Source organism: Zootoca vivipara, chromosome 4, assembly GCF_963506605.1.
Source record: "Zootoca vivipara chromosome 4, rZooViv1.1, whole genome shotgun sequence".
NCBI classification, from domain to species: domain Eukaryota; kingdom Metazoa; phylum Chordata; class Lepidosauria; order Squamata; family Lacertidae; genus Zootoca; species Zootoca vivipara.
This window is the reverse complement of record NC_083279.1, coordinates 49,862,500-49,883,255: the sequence shown is the minus strand read 5'-3', so window position 1 is coordinate 49,883,255 and position 20,756 is coordinate 49,862,500. Positions and strand designations below refer to the sequence as shown.

Here is a 20,756-nt window from a genome sequence, read left to right as displayed (position 1 = left end):
AAAATTCCTTCCCGCCCGAATTATAACTTTACACTGGTTCATCTCCTTTCGGATTTTTTCGGGGAGGAAGCGGAAGAATTACCCCGCTTTGGGCCGCGGTAGCGAGGCGAAGCGGGGTGAGCGTGCGTGTAGACAGGAGTGCTCCGAAGTGCAGTTCCAGAGAAGCCGGCTCGGCGGCATCAGCAGCAGCAGCGCTCGGGAGGGGGAGGAGAGCGTGGGGCTGACTGACTGACTGGCTGGCAGGCAGGCAGGGAGGGGGCGCGAGGGAGAGGGAGCGAGCAAGCGAGAGTGAGAGAGGGAGAGCGAGGAGTTCCCGGGGGCTCGGTTCAGCGCTGCGCTCCCCTTCTCGCCCGCGCCGCTCTTGCGCTCTCCGCTCTGCTTGGCCTGGGCTCAAGCAGCAGACGAAGCTGAGGTGCCGCCGCGCCGTGTCCGGGCCCCGCTGCCGATCGCTGCGCAGGTTTGGAACGCGCGCCATTTTGTGAGCGATAGAAAATCTGCCCGGCCAGGAAACGCCGCGGATCCGCCCGCCGGGCCGGGCTGCCCTCCTCCCGCAAGAGGGAGGTGGGTTGTGGGCTCCGCTCCGGGGCCGAGGCCCTGCTCTGCTCCCTTTCTGCACAGGGCCCGAGCGTGGCGGACTAAGCGAGGCAAGCCGGCTGAGGAGGAGGAGGACTGCGGAGACGTTGGCTGGGCTGGGCCGCTGGCTGAGGCGGGGAATGAAGTGAACCCACCACCACCACCCGCCGCTCCTGCTTGCTACTGCTGCCGCCCCCGACCGCCCCCTCCCTCCTTGCATCCCGAGAAAGGAGGCCTCGGTCAGGGGCAGGACGACGACTGCGGCCCCCGGACGCGGACTAGAGGCGGCCACCGCCCCACACACGGGTAAGCGGCAGGGCCTCTGGCAGCGGGGCCGCCGGCTCAACGGCACAGGGAGAGGGGCCGCTGCCATTTTGAAGAGGGAATCTTGGCCACCCCGGTGGGGAGGAGAAGGAGGTGGCCGACCCAGCGGGAGGAAAGGCAGATGCCGGCTTTCCCTCCACCCGCCGTTTCTCTCCGGCTAGGCCTGGAAAGGCGAGGGCAAGTTCCGTCCGTGCTCTAAATCGTGAAGGTGACGGCTGAGGCCTGCGAGACCCTTCCCACCTGGCTATGGGATTGGTCCTGAGAGCCCGGCGTCGCCGGTACCTGGGCCAGGATGGCAGAGGGGAGAAAGGAAGAAGTTTCCTTCGTAACCCCCTGGGCAAGTGGCGGAAAGTCAGCAGCTCTCAGATAGCACCTGTTGTAGGGATACGGGTGGTTTTTAGGTGCTCCTCAGTAGGTATCTGGTTGACTGGTATGGAAATCGGGTTTGGCCATGGGAACTCTGGTGTTTCCCGTCACGCCAGGGTCACTGTACCATGTACTCTGTCACTCAGGAAGGGTTTCATTCCCTTGCCAAAGACGCCAGGAGCAAAAATAATTCATCTGAATTGGATGCTACTGACATGTGGTGGTGGGGTGATATCAGTTATCCCAACTAGAATAAGCATCTCCCAAATGATTAGGTTCTCATTCTTTAATTGCATTTTATGCCGATCCCAAATTGCTTTCACTAGGAAGTAGATTTTATTGCAAAGGGACTTGCTTCCAAATGAGTATGCTGCACATTTTAGTTGAGTCTATACTCAACTAAATGGGTAAAGGGTTTCCCTATCAAGACTCCTTGATTAGCTGTCTGGTTACTGTTCAGTTATCAAAAAACAATCTGTTAAGTTAACCAAAAGATTAACTAATATAGTTCACTTGTTATCTTGATTTTATGTATATTCTCTATATGGTATGTACATTCACTAAAGCAATTTTTGAGTGAATACTATTTCTGGATTTCACATAGACAAGAAGTTGAACTCTCAGGATGCAAAGGTGGAAGTCCCATTGAATTAAGTGGGACACTTCCCATTAAATTGAATGGAACTTCTGAGTAAACATGCATGGGATTGTATTGTTGACATACAGATGTTATTATGATAATCTCCTCACTGGAGAAAATTAGTTTAATATGAACCTGATTCTTCATAGAACTTGCCTGAAACTATTAAGAGAGAGAACCCATTCCTTGCCAGAAAGGCTGGCACCTTAAGCTTAAAAACTTGCTCTAGTACATTTGCTTGTTGTGTTGACCGAAGGACATGAAAGATGTTGCTGTGAGCACTCAGTTTGCCCCATCCTGTGATCTTTGCTGGCAAAGCAACTTTTCAGATGGGGTGCACTGTATGCTTTGCATATTTAAAAAATCTGTTAGGTGGTGTTGACAGGTAAGGAAGGCTATACATGTCAAGAAATTGTTCTGAACTATTCTGATAGAGAAATGTTTCATTTTTGTATTTAAATAGAGAAGAATTTATGCTACAAAACACAATGCTTTGCAGATTTTGAATTTGAATGTTGACTGTGTTGTCAAGGGTGTACTCTTAGCCAGGAAGCTGTATTGAAAACTACAGCCTTCAGTACTGTATCAGTGCTATCAGTTTGGAGAATAGTTCAATTTGCACAGCCTTATAAAAGCTTCAATTCTAACCATGCTTATTGGGGAGTAAAGACTTGCTTATGAGTAGATAAAGAACAGCACATAGACTGTTCATATAAACTCATTCAATTTATATATAGTTTTAAATTATAGTTAAATTCTTTCATTTCTGTTTATTTTTTTATTTTGTGAAAGCATGGTCGCAGACGTTAGATGCTTCAGTAACTGAAGTCTAAAATCAATTAATTACAGTGCATTCTTGTTCATATTTACTTAGAAGCAAGTTTAGCTGTTTTCATTGTGGTTTATTTCCCAGTAAGTATGTTTAAAATTGCACGTGAAAGGTCTAGTTAGTCATATTCAAAGTAGCCCCATTGAAGTAAATGGACTTAATTGATTTCAGTGGGTCTACTCTGAGTGTAACTTAGTTGGATAGCATCCTAACTTGGAGCTGTCTTCTTTTGGAGTCTTGGTAGGAATTCCATTCTGCTTTGCCAGACTATAGTATTGTTTCAAGAATTATAAAACTAATGCATGTCATGGTAAAATGCATGGTATAACCCAGATACTGTATACGGTGTGTAAACTTTTGAATCAAACTTAACATGTCTGTTTAGACAATTCTTCTAAACTCTTCTAAGTCTGAGTTAAATTGTCATGGTTGTTGTTTTCCTGCACAGAACAGGACAGTTAGAAGAAAGTTAGAAAGTAGACTGGCATTGTGATGCCATACAGTAATTTAGACTGCCCATCTTCTAAAATACATTTTCAGTGCAACTCTCTGGAACCCACAGAGAAGATTAGGGGAAGGTTTATTATGGAGGAAGGAGAGGAAGGGATAGTTTCATTGCATGAGTGGTAGTATTCAAACTAAGTTATTTCAAACTAAGTTCTGTTCAGAAATTCAAAATATTATGAAATTGATAAAAACATGGAATAAAGAAAAGTTATTTTTACAGCCCTATGCTGTGCATGTTTATTCAGAAATAAGTCCCACTGAGATCAGAGGGGCTTGCTCCCTGGTAAGCATGTTTAGGATTGCAGCCTCAATATCATTTTTAAGAACAGTTGCACAAGGTAAAGTTTGAAATTTCTTATAACTGGCTGCTACTCTTGTCCTTAGTTTACTTTCAAAGAGATTTTGTCCGGTTTAATCTGGCTATAGTTTTTCTAATGACTGGGAATTTCCTTGCCTTAATCCTTAGTAGATATTTGTAATACATATCGTTATGTACTGTATTGGTAATTTTGGTATTAAAACTTGTGAAAATGAGTTTTAACTTTTGTAATAATGACACAAAAGAGGTTATGATATTGAATGAAATTATATAATTGTACAGGTATCTTAGTTTTATACAATAATTTTGAACAGTTTTATTTTGCATTACTGTTTTTTAAAAACTTAATGAAAGTAAGTATCTGAGAGATGATTTCCTTCCCTACAGACCTTCTTGAGTGTTAAGCTCAGCAGTGGGGGCCATCTTGGTAGTTTGGTTGCCCTCGGAAGCTTGGGGGAGGGGGCATTTTCTGTGGAAGCCCCTAAGTTGTGGAACTCCTGTCCCACAGAGGTATGTCTGGTACCTTTGCTATACAGTTTTTGGACAATGCTGAAAACACCTTTTTACCCTGACATTTGATATCTAAGGTGTATATTTTTAGGAATCACCCTCCTTCTGTGGCTATAAAGTTTTGAAGGTTGTAAACTTTTTAATGTTGCATTTTAAATTGTTGTGACGCACCCTGGGACCTTAGGGTAAAGGGTGAGTAATAAATAAAATTAATAACATTTCTCTTACTAATTATGTAGAAGGTGCACAGTATACTGTATTTTTCTGTGTATAAGACTAGAGTTTTTTTCCTAAAAAAGAATGTCAAAAATAAGGGGCCATCTCCCCCCATTTTCTTAAATCCGAGTCCCCCAAAATAGGGGGTGTCTTATACATGGGGGCATCTTATAGACGGGAAAATACAGTAGTCACTGACAAGTTAGATAAAGTTGAATGCTGTTGAAATCAGTGAATTCTACTGAACTCAGTCCTGTTACTGTCTACTTAGAAGACAGCTGCATTGCATTTGATAGTACTTACTCCTTGGTAGGGTTAGTATAGTATTGTAGCCTCAATGTATACAACTAATAGTATTTTCTTTTGAAGACAGTCTATGTTGGCTTCAGGAAAAATTTACCTGCAGATCTTTCGGAACATTGCTCATGGAGGTTTAAAAATCAAGTCTGGCATTATTAAATCTGGAACACATAGACATGTGTCTCACAAGGTGCTATGTTCAGTACAGTAGTTTAGGAAAGTGAACCAAAGTTTCTTTAATCATGGTCTGGTTCTAGCTGTCAGCTAGGAGTTCAGAAGAGCTTAACAACCTTATTAATGCTAAACTTCAGTGGTCAGAATTCTGGACTTTATCATTGGTCTTTAAAGTCAGTGATCATAAAGTCTTACTTGCACTGCAGACAGAAGTTTAATAGGATTATACACAGGAAGGCAAAGTCTGGCCATTGGTTATCTAGCTCAGTATTATCTACTCCAGGGGTAGGCAACCTCAGGCCCATGGGCCAGATGCGGCCCAATCGCCTTTTCAATCCGGCCCGGGGACAGTCCTTGTTTTTACATGAGTAGAACGTGTCCTTTTATTTAAAATGCATCTCTGGGTTATTTGTGGGGCCTGCCTAGTGTTTTTACATGAGTAGAATGTGTGCTTTTATTTTAAAATGCATCTCTGGGTTATTTGTGGGGCATAGGAATTTGTTCATTTTTCCCCTTCAAAATATAGTCCGGCCCACCGCGTGGTCTGAGGGACGGTGGACCGGCCCACGACTGAAAAAAGTTGCTGATCCCTGATCTATTCTGACAGGCAGTGGCTCTCCAGGTGTTTTAGGCAGGGTTCTCTCCCAACCCTATCTGGAGACATCCGGGGATTTAAAGTAGGACCTTCTGTGTGAAATCAGGTGCTCTATCACTGAGCCCGAACCCTTCCCTATTTTGAAGCAAACTAAAGGGACCCAGGTGGCACTGTGGGTTAAACCACTGAGCCTAGGGCTTGCTGATCAGAAGGTCAGCGGTTCGAATCCCTGTGATGGGGTGAGCTCCCGTTGCTTGGTCCCAGCTCCTGCCAACCTAGCAGTTCGAAAGCACATCAAAATGCAAGTAGATAAATAGGAACCGCTACAGCGGGAAGGTAAACGGCGTTTCCATGTGCTGCTCTGGTTTGCCAGAAGCGGCTTTGTCATGCTGGCCACATGACCTGGAAGCTATACGCCGGCTCCCTCAGCCAATAATGCGAGATGAGTGCGCAACCCCAGAGTTGGTCACGACTGGACCTAATGGTCAGGGGTCCCTTTACCTTTACCTTTAAAGTTTTCAGTTAAGTGTAAAATGATGCATGTTAGCACATAAAATCTTTTCAGTAGGTCTACTCTGATTATGATTAAATTGGCTAACACTCAGCTGTATGCTGATGGATGTTCAAACTGGTAGTAGTGACTAAACAGGAAAGGCAATGTGGGGTTCTGGTAGTAGCTCAATGAAAATGTCAACCCAGTGTGCGGCAGCTATGAAAAGGGTGAATTACATGCTATTTGTTGTTAGGAAAGGGATTGAAAACCACTATTGTAATGCAGTTATACTGTGTATGCTGTGGCCAAACTTGAATTACTGTGTACAGTTCTGGCCACCACATTTCAAAAACTATACTGTAAAGCTGGAAAAGGTATGGTTACAAAAAAGGCCACCCAGAATGATCAGAGGGCTGGAACTCATTTACTATGAGCAGTGTTAGAAATTAGCCAGGTGCCAGGTGTGTTTTGCAACTGGTGCAGGTCCAATTGCGACCACATAGAGATATCTCCACCTGACTGGCTTTTCCAGCTTGCTTAAGCAGGTAAGCAGAATAGCTTATTTATTGCATTTATTGTCCACCCTTTTCCTCTAAGGAGTACATGGTTCATCCTGCTCCTCAATTAATCCCTATAGTGACCCTGTGTGGTAGGTTAAGAGGCTGTGACTTACTCCAGGGTCGCTCAGTGAGCTTCATGACTGAGTGGGGATTTGAATCCTGATCTCCAAGGTCCTAATCTGACACTAACCACTACACCGCACTGGCTTCCTAGGGTACTTCTGCTATGGGGTAGCAATATAAATCAAGTAGGTAAATAAACATGGGGAAAGCAAAATGTCACTTAGAGAAGGATCCGAATTTTTTTTTGGAAGTTCGAATTTTTTTTATTCTGGATTGTTATATTTGATGTTTTAATGTATTGTATACCACTTAGACATTTTACTTTAAAATACAAAGCAATATATAAATAAAATGAATAATATTCATAATAAACATCACTGGGGGTGGTGGTGGTGTCTAGTTGTGACAACCATAACCCAGGTTGAAGGTGCCATTTGGCGATTTGCTTATACTGTATACCTGAATTTCTAACACTAACTATGAGAAAAGGCTACAATGTTTCAGACTTCTCAGTTGAGAAAAAAGGTGGCCAAGGGGATCTATATAAAAGCATTCATAGTTTGAAGAAGTGGATAGAAAGAAATCTTCTATCCCCTCCTAATTCTAGGGGTTTGCAAAAGATTCAAGCTAGACGAATGAGAGTACTTCATAAAATGCACAATTAATTTATAGAATTTGCTGTCACAAGATGTGGTTGGCCACTATCTTAGATAGCTATAAAAGGGGATTAGACAAATTCATAGAGTATAAGCCTGTCAATGGCCACTAGTCATTGATGGCTATACTGTATGGAATTTCCAGTATTAGTGGTAAGGTAAAGGTAAAGGGACCCCTGACCATTAGGTCCAGTCGTGACCGACTCTGGGGTTGCGCGCTCATCTCGCATTATTGGCCGAGGGAGCCGGCGTATAGCTTCCAGGTCATGTGGCCAGCATGACAAAGCCACTTCTGGCAAACCAGAGCAGCACATGGAAACGCCGTTTACCTTCCCGCTGTAAGGTAAAGGTAAAGGGACCCCTGACCATTAGGTCCAGTCGTGACCGACTCTGGGGTTGCGCGCTCATCTCGCATTATTGGCCGAGGGAGCCGGCGTATAGCTTCCAGGTCATGTGGCCAGCATGACAAAGCCGCTTCTGGCAAACCAGAGCAGCACATGGAAACGCCGTTTACCTTCCCGCTGTAGCGGTTCTTATTTATCTACTTGCATTTTGACGTGCTTTCGAACTGCTAGGTTGGCAGGAGCTGGGACCAAGCAACGGGAGCTCACCCCGTCACAGGGATTCGAACCGCCGACCTTCTGATCAGCAAGTCCTAGGCTCAGTGGTTTAACCACAGCGCCACCTGGGTCCCTAGTATGTGTATGTGTTTAAGTATTAACACATACATGTGTTTAAGTATTAACACACTAGTAGTATGTGTTTAAGTATGTGTTTAAGTATTTGTTGTATTTGTTGTTGAGGAGCATCAATGGGATAGTGCTGTTGCTTTTATGCCTGGCTCTGGAATTCCAAGAGGCATCTCAGTGCACTGTGGGATATGGGAAGCTGGACTACATGGACCTTTAATCTCAGATGATAGAGTTCAAGTTAAGTTCACAAGTTATTTACCATTATTTTTTGTTAATATACAGTGGTCCCGTCTGCATGGCGTATTAAGATGTAGCTAAAAACAAACCATGGTGTAGTTAATGGGCAACGTACTTGCACATGCTCCAATAAAGCTCTTGCTCTGCTCCTATCCCACTCACACTGCATCATTGGAAAACAAATATTTGATGTCTGAACCCAGGCTTTCAGTTTCTCTCTCTAAATGAACAGTGAGCAGTAAGTCGGGAATAAACCTTGATAATTGCTTGTGGCTTGTTTGGGGAGAAACTGAAAGTCTGAGTTCAGATATAATCACAAAGCCGGACTCTGGCTTGTTCTCAACAGTGCAGAGTAGCAAGAGTGGAACAGCAGCAGAATGAAAAACTCTTGAGCAACGTGCGCTAATGGCATGCTGTGTGTTCACTTTAAACCATGTTTTGTTTTTAACTGTTGTTGAACATGACATGTGGACATGACATTGTAGAGCTTAAATAAAGTGCATGGGTTGGAAAATGGGATTGAATAATAAATATATATATATATAATTATTATATATATATGATAGGCCTTAAAGAGCTTAAGTTGTACCTTGGTTGCCGAATGCCTTGAAACTCGTACGTTTCGGCTCCTGAACTATTGAAAACCGGGAGTGAGTGTTCCGGTTTTCAAACGGTTTTCAGAAGCCAAACATCTGGTGTGGCTTCTGCGGCTTCCGATTAGCTGCAGGACGCTCCTGCAGCCTATCGGAAGCCATGTCTTGGTTTTTTAACAGACTCCCGGACGCATTCCGTTCGAGAACCAAGGTCCGACTGTACTTAATTGGAATTGTGGTTTTTGATGTGATTCTGTATATAGCTGTGATTTCTGCATTGCTGGGGTGGACTAGATGATCCTTTTGGTCCCTCCCAACTCTACAATTCTATGATTCTGTATTAAGTTATGGCCACTGCCTTAGATGGTTTAAAAAGAAGATTCAATACACTATCAGTAGCAATTGACTATGATACTAAAATGGAACTTCCAAGTTGTTCTATGCTGATGAGCTTACTGGAAGCATGTGACTGATCACTGTGGAAAAGGAATGTTGTCTTATATGGACTGTACTGCTCTTATGTTCAGGCTATAAGCAGTTTTTTTTAAGGAATTTTCTTTGAATTATGTTTAAAATCTGAGTATGAGAGAATCTAACTGAAACTTTAATTTTTAGAAAAGAACAGATCATTTTAAAACCCTGCCAGTCAACTTGTGGTCTATCTTTTCCTTTTCCTTTACACAAATGCTCGCTAAACATTCAAAGTCCCTTTACAGGGTTTCTGTTCCTGCACAATTATTAATTTTTCTATCCCTGCCTCAGCTCCACTTCTCTTTCTTCCCTTCACTCTAACCATCAAGGGACCCCCCCCCAATCTTCCACATTTGCAAACTGCCACTATTTTTCTCACTCCCCATCCCAGTTCTTATTCCCATTTTGCCTGGGGACAACATGCAAAATGGGGAATGTCAAGTTGTAGTTAGTTAATTGGAGAAAGGCCAGTGACATAGGACAGTCCATCCCTTTAGTATGAATGAAACTTTGTTCCCTGGCAGGCAAATGCAAGAATTAAAAACTTCCGTAGTTGCTCTGTCTAAACATAGAATGTAGTTATGATCAACCATGCTTTATGTTTTATGTAAGCTGCACAAAAGTAACAAAAGTGTGCATGTGCACGAAAGCTTATACCTAAAACTACTTAGTTGGTTTCTAAGGTGCTACTTTATAATTTTTAAATTCTTTTGGAAGGATTCTTTTAAAGATGTTCTTGGATCATATAATTTTTTGAAGACTTGGTTCTTTTAAGGTAGTTTTTAGTTTTTTAAAAAGAGTCTTTTAAACTATCTTTTTAAAGAATTGTTTTAATTTATTTTGACAAAAGTAACAGTAACTGATAATTTTTATGAAAATTTATTTACTACTTCATTATGAGCAGAAATAGCTCCTAAAATGCTTTTAAAAGTCAATTTATGAACTTGACTGCTCTTTGACTTGTGTGACTTTTCTTGCTTATAATTGAATATTCAAATTTACAACTGACTGCTTTAGTGAACAAAAAATGTCAGGGTTTAGTGAACAAAAAACATCAGGTTATGCATGCAGGGATTTCATGTACTACTTGTAGGTTCATGAGGGGAGGTGGATCTGGAACTTCTGAAAGTTGTGTCTGTTTTAGATAGCTGATTGGGGTGAAGTGGCTGATCTATGGGACAAAATTGCTGGCTATAGAGAAAAGCTGAAATCACTTTTCAAAAGGCAGTTCCAACTCATGAGGGGGTAAGGGTAGGTATTGTACTGGGGAAATGTTTGCAGAGTCAAGAAGCAAAGCAGGAATGGGCTGGAAAAGAATGAGTTGGAAAATATATGAGCTGTCTGCAGTAGGTGGTTGTAGGTGGCACATAGTGCTGTTTCTTTCTTAGATGGAACTTGTATCTGGACTATACGCTGCATAATATTGATGCAAGAAAAGACTAGTAGAGCCTTCTGCTCTGGTGCATAATTCTTGTTCACAATTACTGGTATGAATAATTCTCTTGTGAACTAGAAAAGTGTAGCTGTTTTTGTGGCCCTGGCATTTTGCAGCTGAAGTAGTTCTGCCTCCCAGCATCCATGTGTGGCACCTGTTTATCTTTTAAGTGTGAGCACATGTGTAGGTATTGCTCTTTAAGTGTTCAGTGCATGGACACTTGGGGTCAGTGTTAGACACTCAGATATATAATCTGATCGCCAAATGGCACCTTAATCCTGGGTTATGGTCACCGCAATAGAATATATAGGCACCATTTTTTCCAATGGGGTGTTGTTATTGTCATTACGGTATTGTTAATTTCATTTCTACACTGATTTATATTTTGAAGAACAAATCTCAAAGCAGTTTACAACATATTAAAATATCAAAAAATTAGACTAAAACAAACCCAGGCTTCAAGGAAAATATTTCAGATCCTTCTCTAAGTGACATTTTGTTTTCCCTAGTCGCCAGCCTGTCACCCAGAGATTTTTACATGGTCACAATTGGACTTGTGCCAGCCGCAAAACTTGTCTGGTGCCTGACTAATTTCTAACACTGCTTGGGGTGGAGACATATTGGTCATGAAATATTAAGGGTGCAGCTACCAACATGACCCTGCTCCTCCATTGATACACGAGAACCCTTTGCATGTTGAGAGTTCAGTTTTTCTGTGAAAGGAATCTTTAGTATTGAGGAGCATTCCGTTATGTGAAGTACTATGGCCTAGATACAGATACACTCCCTAGGTGAGAATTAGGCCAGAGTCTGTTAATGAGAGGAGAAAGTTTATATTGGGCCACGGTCACTCACAGTGGATAGGAGTAAGATGCAGAGCCAGTAAAACTACTTTGGCATAAGGACACCTGGAATACTGTGTCCAATTCTGGACACTACAACTTAAGAAGGATGTTGACAAGCTGGAACATGTGCAGAGGAGGGCAACCAAGATGATCAAGGGTCTGAAACAAAGCCTTATGAGGAAAGTGAAGGAGCTGGGTATGTTTAGCCTGGAAAAGAGGAGACTGAGAGGAGATATGATAGTCATGTTCAAATATCTTAAGGACTGTCACATGGAAGAGGGAGCATGCTTATTACCTCCTGCTCTTGAGGGTAGCTCAAGGCATTGTCTTCAAGTTACAAGAAGGGATATTCTGACTAAACATTTGAAAAAACTTTCTGACAATAAGAGCTGTTTGGCATTGCAACAGACTCCCATGAGAGGTGGTGGACTATTATTCCTTTGAGGTTTTTAAGCAGAGGTTGGATGATCATCTGTCATGGATGCTTTAGCTGAGATTTCTGCATTGCAGGGGGCTGGACTAGATGACCCTTGAGTCCCTACCAACTCTTAAGATTCTATGAGGCCTATAGTTTCCCATGGAAAGAGCAGGACTTAGGCTCTTTGTGGGAATCTTTCTGTAGCTGGTGATACCGATATATGGTCTGGCTTAGACCAGTGTTCAGAATTCCCCAGGCATGTTTTGTGACTGGCATGGGTCCAATTGCGACAAAGTGGAGATTTCTAGAGGCGTTTCTCTCTCTCTCTCTCGCTCCCCTCCCCTCCCCCACCCCACAGTTGCAGTATTAATTCATGTGTTGGGGGGGGGGACCTGTAATTTGTAAAATGTGCAACTGAATTGTTAAATATATTAACGTTGACGGTGTGCACAATTAATTTACTGTATTGTTTTGCAGTCTTGCCCACCCCACCGCCCCAGGTTTCTAGACATTCTATTGTGGCAACTGAAACCTAGATTTAAGGTGCCATTTGGCAAATAGCTTACATATCTGAGTTTGTAATGCTGGTTCAGATGCTCTGCAATCAATGTTTGGTGATTAAAAGTAAACTGTAATGAGCTCTGGGCTTATACATTCACCACTCCTCCTTGTCTGTGTATGCAAGAAAGAGAGTTAAAGCTCCTGCTTCAATTTTAGATTAAACCACTGTTCCAAATTATGCATGGGCTTGGGTTATTATGCCTTGTTTTAACCAAAGTTTAAATAAACTAAGAATACATTGTGATTTCATATCCTGGTTTGTTCAGTAACTTTGGTCAGAACAAGCCACAGTTCCCTAGATTTGAATGTGACATGGAATTGTGGTTAGTTCTAGAGTAAAAGTGGAAGCTTTCACTCTTCTTCTTGCACATAAAAAAAGCAGGGAAAGGGAAGCCCATAAGCTTTTGCTGCAACTTGTTCCCTGTCACCTAAACCTAAATCTGTAGGATCTATTAAATCTAATCTAGAATTTAGGTGATGGTGTAAACTGGTGATTAATATCAGATACTGTTACTTGACACAATAGTTGTATGTAATATTTTCAGATATTCTTTCATATATAGGCAACCGTGTTTCGGGAAGCTTTTAATGTTTGATCCTTTAATGTGTTCCTTTATACTTTGTTGGAAACTGCCAGAATGGTTGCGGCAACCTAGTCAGATGGGTAGGTGTAATGGTGCTGTTGTGGCTACTCTTGAGTAAAGATGCCTGAGTCCGCTCTGTCTTTAAGAGTTTTATTGTGCATAGTATTTGCAGTGCAGAGAGAGCAGAAAACATGACCTCTCAGTCACTCGCAGAATCCGGCAGTGGACGTTTCCTGTTATGTGCCCAGCATAAGAGTTTGGGCACCCCGAAACGCCCCCCGACCTTACGTTTGGTGGCGCGCCTTAATTCGGGCGCTGGAAGGGGCTGCCTGCTCCCCTCCACCTGTTGGTCTGGGCGTTGCAACGGCTCTCTAGCATAGCTGAGCCCTGACGCCCCCAACTCACTCACTAATATTAACTTCTCCTACATTCTGATCTCATATACAGTGGAACCTTGGTTCTTAAACGGCTTAGTTGATGAACAAATTGGCTCCTGAACGGCAAAAACCCGGAAGTAAGTGTTCTGGTTTTTGAATGTTTTTCGGAAGCCGGATGTCCGATGCAGCTGTTGGTTATTGTTTTCAGGGCCCCTGCACCAATTGGAAGCTGCGCCTTGGTTTTCGAATGTTTCAGAAGTCGAATGGACTTCCGGAATGGATTACGTTTGAGAACCAAGGTACCACTGTATTAGGATTCCTCTGTTTGCTTACTTCGGGGTAAGTCTCAGTGCATTTGAATCTTCCAAAACTTTTGAGGTTCACTGTTGTGTAAATATATCTGCTTTCAGACACCCACAGCATTAATCTGGGATTATCAATATTTAATAAAATGTATACCTTGTGGTAACTATTTTTATCCATGTAAGATAGGGTAAAATAAGGTTGCTGTGTTAAAAACCTGTGCCCCATGTATGTTCCTGTTTAATTTCTATGCCTGGCTAGACTGCAGGGAGGTACATTGATTCACCAAATGGATTTGGCATGATTCCGGTTTGCACAAGGAGTTTTATTATACAGTCATACCTCCGTTTACGACCACAATTGGTTCCGGGGAGCCGGTTGCTCCCCAAGTTCGTCGCTCCTCGTTTCTGCGCGTGCGCAAAGCGCCGATAGAGCGCTTCTGCGCATCCGAGTGCCACGGAACCCGGATGTAAACACTTCCGGGTCCGCGGTGGTCGGAAACTGAAGCGGTCGCAAACAGAGGTGGCCACAAACCGAGGTTTGACTGTACAGTGGTACCTCTGTTTAAGTACACAATTGGTTCCGGAAGTCTGTACTTAACCTGAAGCGAACTTTCCCATTGAAAGTAATGGAAAGTGGATTAATCTGTTCCAGACAGTCCGCGGAGTATTTAAACTGAAGCGTACTTAACCTGAAGCAAACTTTCCCATTGAAAGTAATGGAAAGTGGATTAATCCGTTCCAGATGGGTACACGGAGTACTCAACCTGAAGCGTACTTAACCCGAAGTATGAGTGTAATTGGTTCTGGAAGTCTGTACTTAACCTGTAGCATACTTAACCTGAAGCAAACTTTACCATTGAAAGTAATGGAAAGTGGATTAATCCGTTCCAGATGGGTCCGTGGAGTACTTAAACCGAAAGTACTCAAACCGAAGCGTACTTAAACCGAGGTATGACTGTAGTTTTGTTTTAAAGAGGATTGCAACATCTCACAAGGAAAGCAGGGTAGGGTATTCTGACTACAGTATATAACTGAAACAGCTGTTACATACTATAACATAGTTTTATATGCCAAGTAAAGATTAGTTACTTTGTACATTTTAGTTTTACGCTAATATAAAGGAAATAGTTTCAATATGAAGAAGGGGAAATTGAATTTCTGTCATACACTAGAGTGTATTCTATGGTAAAGTGAATTTATTTGGTGTGTCTTCTACATGTCAAAAACATTGGCTAATTTATCTGTGCCAATTAATGACTGAAATAAGCAGTTATGGTGTGGCACACCTTAATGTTTCTCTTTTTCTTGCTGATGTCTGAAACCATGGTTTGATAGCAACCAGCATACCCCCTTTTTAAACAACTCTTTCTCATAACCTCTGCTAAGACCTTCAAAGCAACTTACAAAGTAATAATATAAAATCATATCAAAAGCTAAACAGCAAAATCCTAATAATTAAAGCCAGCAGAAAAATTTAAAACAAATGCAAAATTTTAATGTCAACACCCTTTGTGGTGACAGAAGCTTGGCAGAAAAAAAAGTTTTAATCAGACATCCAAACATTTTAATAGAGTTGGCCTAATGGATTTCTGTTGGAAGGGAATTCCATAACACTGTTAGTGGTGGTACCTAAAGCAGCACTTCCCTTGGTGTACTTAATACAGTGGAGCAGGGAAGAGGCAGAACATATAGAACAGGATTGATTGATATTCCACCCTACAGAGGTTAGCAGGAACTGGAAATCTTTAATCAGGGCAATCTGCCCATGACAAAGGAGTTAGCAAAGGCTTCTTCCATTCTTTTTTCAAGAATAGCACCAGAGGTTTGATAGATTTTTTTTTCCTTCTGAATTTACTCTTAAGTTGTACACAGAGTCCTTTCTCTCTCAGCTCTCTCTCTCCCAGCTCAGGATGTCTCTTCATTTCTTCATACATGGCCTGATTCCACTCTTGCAACACCACAACTCTGTCATTTGGCTGTTTCATTTTTCTAAACACCTGCATAAAGAAATTCTCCATTTCACCATGTTGGATCTAGTTCTACCACTTTATCCTCCTGCTCTGGCAATCCTTCATCCATATTGTTTTCTGAAATCCCTGTGTCATCTTTAATTCCACTTTTGGTTTCATCCTTTTGTCCACTTTCATTCCCCATTTCATCAGTCTCAGCTCTACTTACTTTTATTTGCTCATCAAACAATTGCTGAAGGATGCCAACAGTCAATGAAATGTCAAACAACTTACGTTGAATGTTACTGATCTTAACAATTTAGTCTCCACCTTATGATCTTCACAGCATTATCTCTTAACAAAACACTTTCCTTTCCCACAGAGGAAATATGAAGTGGCAAAATTACTTTCGATTTTGAGGCAACACTTTTGTTGGAAAAACAGAATTAAAAATAAAGATTCTTAGTCATCAGAACTCTCATGATTGTTTGAAACTTTCTTGGTTCAAATAATTAGACCATACTTTTTTCTGTCTTCAGCTCTTTAATGATAGACTCTTCTTAAAGCCAGCAATTAACTCACACACCTGATGTAAATTTCAACTGGCAAACAGAGAAACATTTTTTAAAAATACTTTTTTTCAGGACTCTTACGTGGCTTTTGGCCAGCATGTTGATTCCTCCGCTCTAAGTCATTTACCTCCATCCGAGATCCCAGACAGCTTCTCAGGCTCCAGACATAGAAAACAGCTTTTTTTTTCTGAGCCTCAGATGTTAATCCCCTGTTCACTCTTATCTCCAGAGTGAATTCTATATATTTATGTCTTGGATATAATCAATCACCATATAATTATTTCATCGGCAACCTGCCGACAGAAGACATTGAGTCTGCCATGTTTCTCCCCTGGAAGTCCATTCCATTGCTGCTTCTGACCCTTGCAAGTTCCATTATTTAGGGAGGGGCAACCCACTGTCCTCACAGACTTTTTTTTACTGCCCCTTTCAGCTTTTGAACCAAGACACAGGAGTAGAGTTATAGCACTGCTACCAATATCATGATATTCAGTTGTTCCTACATTCCAAGTACCATTAAACTGCATTTTAAAATTGTTTTATAAAACACTGAAGTAGTTTTCTACAGTAACCTCACCATTTAGGTCAAGTCAGTGCTTAGAGAGGAAGCAGCAAATTTTCTTTTTGTATCTGTCCAAACTCATGCATTCACATTTAAAGATAACATGTCGCAACAGCACAGCGTAATATATATTTTGCTCATGTTGTTGTTGTTTAGTCGGGTCCGACTCTTCGTGACCCCATGGACCATAGCACGCCAGGCACTCCTGTCTTCCACTGCCTCCCGCAGTTTGGTCAAACTCATGTTCGTAGCTTCGAGAACACTGTCCAACCATCTCGTCCTCTGTTGTCCCCTTCTCCTTGTGCCCTCCATCTTTCCCAACATCAGGGTCTTTTCCAGGGAGTCTTCTCTTCTCATGAGGTGGCCAAAGTATTGGAGCCTCAGCTTCAGGATCTGTCCTTCCAGTGAGCACTCAGGGATGATTTCCTTCAGAATGGATAGGTTTGATCTTCTTGCAGTCCATGGGACTCTCAAGAGTCTCCTCCAACACCATAATTCAAAAGCATCAATTATTCGGTGATCAGCCTTCTTTATGGTCCAGCTCTCACTTCCATACATCACTACTGGGAAAACCATAGTTTTAACTATACGGACCTTTGTCGGCAAGGTGATGTCTCTGCTTTTTAAGATGCTGTCTAGGTTTGTCATTGCTTTTCTCCCAAGAAGCAGGCGTCTTTTAATTTCGTGACTGCTGTCGCCATCTGCATTTTGCTCATAAAAAACAAAAACTAATAATGGTGGAATACTGCTTCATTGTTATAATTTCTCTTTACATTCCAGTGCATATGAAATAACATCTTTTGCAAAGTGTGCATGCCAAGCAAAAAAGCAATCTCTTATTTGCCTGGCTAGTAAGGCTGATCTGTATATTATGCTATCCAGAAGTGTGCTGGCTAAGAGAACATCTTGCTTAAAAGTACCTCAGTGGTGAATTTTTAAAAATTTAAATCTGCTTCAAAAAGGCTAGTTCTACTGTCTTTCACTTATCCATGTGTTGAAGCCTGATATGATATAGGTTTACTTGTAGTGTCCCATTTTCATGGGGGATTACTTCCAAGTAAGTGTGTAGGATTGCAGCATTTGATGAATTGTCTTCATTTCTGATATTAGATTTTCATGAGGTGAATAGTTAAGTTCCTCCTTTTTTTGCTGTTGAATTCTTTACTCTAGTCATGATTGAATTCACACGTTTTTCCCTTGAAGTGACATCTGATTCTATTCATGAGGGTTCTTTTTTTTACTTTGCTTCTGTGTCTTGTAATGATTCCTCTTCTGTACTGTCTTCACTTTCTTTCTGCATGTACTGAGTACGTGTGTAGATTGCAGCACTGGAGAATGAGAAATTAGTTAGGGCATAGAAGTAATTTTGGCTCCTGAAAGGAGTTCTTGCTACCATTTAAATTCTGATGCCAGTGTAGTGCTTAGAGACACCATTGGAACTCTAGCATAAACTGAAAGGGTCAGGTTCAATGGTAATTGCAACACTAAAAAACCTGTTAAATGTCTTTGCAATATGTACTAAAGAAAGTGAAAGTGAAAGAATGTGTTTGTCCAGAACAGTGGAAGTGATAAGGGTTGATTGATTTCAGAAAACTTCAAAAATGATTTTGGTTCTGAGGAATGTCTGCTCAGTACTCTTAGCAAAATTTATTGCTATTAGTTTGACAGTATTAACCAAGCTTTAATTTTCTAAGATTAAATAAACACATAAATGGAAACAGAAGTAGATATTTGGACTTTTTAAATATAAGGAGCAGTTATTTTTAATTGGTGCTCATTAGAAAAAGTAGTCCACTGAATAAGTAGATGATCTCTATTACACTATTTTTTCAAAATATGCATTCTAATTGTATGTTAATGACTATGTGCAGAATATAAAAGTACTTGTGTGGTGCTGCTTACCTAATTTAGTGGTTTCCTTTTCTATTGGTAGATCACAAAAACCAGCTACTTCTACTGCTTATTATTAAACATTAAATTTCTATACCGCTTTTCATCTGAAGATCAATATAATACAGTATAAAAATAATAACAGCAACAACATTTACAATAATAACAAACAAAAACAACAGCCCACAGACAGTTTAAAAGACTTTAAGATTGTTTAATTAGCCGGAGGCTTGGTAGAAGAGGAATTCTTTTGTTTGGTGCCTAAAGCCAGAGGTAACAGTAATTAAGGCGCCAGGTGAGCCTCCCTGGGGAGAGCATCACAAATTAGCCTCTAGATTAGCCTCAACTAGAACCAGGGCCTTCTCAACACTGGCCCTGACCTGGTGGAACGCTGTGTCTCTTGAGACCAGGGCCCTGCAGGACCTGATTTCTTTCCTTAGGGCCTGTAAGACAGAGCTGTTCCGCCTGGCATTTGGCCTGGAGCCAACCTGATCCCCTCCCCCCTTTCCCCCTTTCCCTTTTTCTTCCGTATGAGGCTGCATTTTAATTATAATTTTAATTTTATGTATTCTTGTTCTTAAGTTGTATTTTAATCAGTTGTTTTATATCTAATGTTAACCGCCCTGAGCCCGGCCTTGGCTGGGGAGGGCGGGGTATAAATAAAATTTATTATTATTATTATTTATTATAAGCAGGGAGCAACTGTAGAAAAGGCCCATTCTTGTGTTGTTGCCCTCCGGACGTCTTGCAGAGGGGTCTCAGATGATGATTGTAGGGTCTAAGTCAGTTCATACTTAGACATGTGCAAAGCTTAAAAAGTAGTTTGGGATTGACAGAGGTCTTGGTAAAGAAACATGTACTAGATAATCCTTGCTCCTTCTTCTCTGATACCTGCTCTCCATGAAAACAGTTTGTGAAACTTGCTGATAAGCACTGCAAAATAATTGATACACTGATCACCCCTCTTTATTGTATTATAATAGTAAAATTGAAATTCCAAGTTAAATTCAGTGGTAATTAAGTTAGTTTTAAAATTAATGAATTAATCTTTAAGACTACAGTTGCATACTATATTGAACTTAATGGTGTCTACTTCTCAGTAGACATATATAGGATTTCACTTTTGTGCAATGCACAGCAGATTCATATGGTCCAGTTTTGATGTCCTAACAACAGGTTCTGTGTCCCAGAAGTATTTGCTTCTATTACTAGCCAGGCTCTTTCAGTCCTCACTACTTAAACTCCCCTCTACACATGCAAAGTCCTCTGGCATGTGCAGATGGCCTTAGAGAAAATCAAGCATATTTCTTTCTTGTGTTAGGTTATAAACAGCTAAGAAACAGCATGAGTCTTAGCTTTTCCCAAACTGTAGCACAAATTTGAGTCGGTTAGGGGCTTCTGAGTGTCCATACTAGAGGGCAAGGAGCACTCATCCTTGGAGAGCTGGTGAATAGATTTGTGGATGCCTAAATAAGTGTGTAAAGTGTATTTTTCATAGAATTTTGAGTTGGAAGGGATCATGTGAGTCATATAGTCCAACTCCCTGCCATGCAGAAATCTTTTGTCCAATGTGGGGCTTAAAAATAATCCCAGCCAGCAACCTCAAAAATTATGTTGACATAATCAATTAAAGCAAGCAATAGTATTTGTTATATAAGAACCTGGAACTATGGCTTGGAAGTTATTGGTAGTTTTTCAAGTCCTAATCTTGGAAACATATTGACATTTTAATTTCATGGAATTTTGGTTATTAATTAGTTAAGGGGCTCATGAGCACAGTGCAGAGTTGTGGCAATACATGTGCCCTTACAGGCACTTAAATCTGCTTCATTAGATCAGTTTTTTTAAAATTGCCCAGTAGGGCTGATTGTTAGCAAAATGTTTCTTATTGTTATATATAAATAAGAACTATTCTTTTAAACCCTTGGTATCCCAAAATTCGAGAGGGGTTTTGGCAAGTTATAATACTGGCTATACATCAGAGGTAGCAAATGTGGTGTCCTCCAGATGCAACAAATCTACATTGTGCAACAATTGTATCACATGCTGGCAAGGGAAGGACCACAGAGACAGGTGATATTCTGTTTCTAATTCCCTCCTTTTTCCAGTTCCTATTTCTCAAGGCCAGGGCACACAAAAC

The 20,756-nt window shown here is 41.3% G+C and overlaps 1 protein-coding gene across 2 annotated transcripts in view; it reads left to right on the top strand.

The window, feature by feature from the left end:
* The first annotated feature begins 231 nt into the window (after nucleotides 1-231).
* DYRK1A (dual specificity tyrosine phosphorylation regulated kinase 1A) overlaps nucleotides 232-20,756 on the top strand; it is a 94,078-nt gene continuing 73,553 nt past the window's right edge. The window contains exon 1 of one of the 2 annotated variants that reach the window (XM_035116837.2): nucleotides 232-879. The gene's annotated coding sequence lies outside the window, so the exon portion shown is untranslated. Of the gene's footprint in view, nucleotides 880-7,654; nucleotides 13,678-20,756 lie in introns of those variants that run through there. The other variant, XM_035116838.2, reaches the window with a different exon arrangement.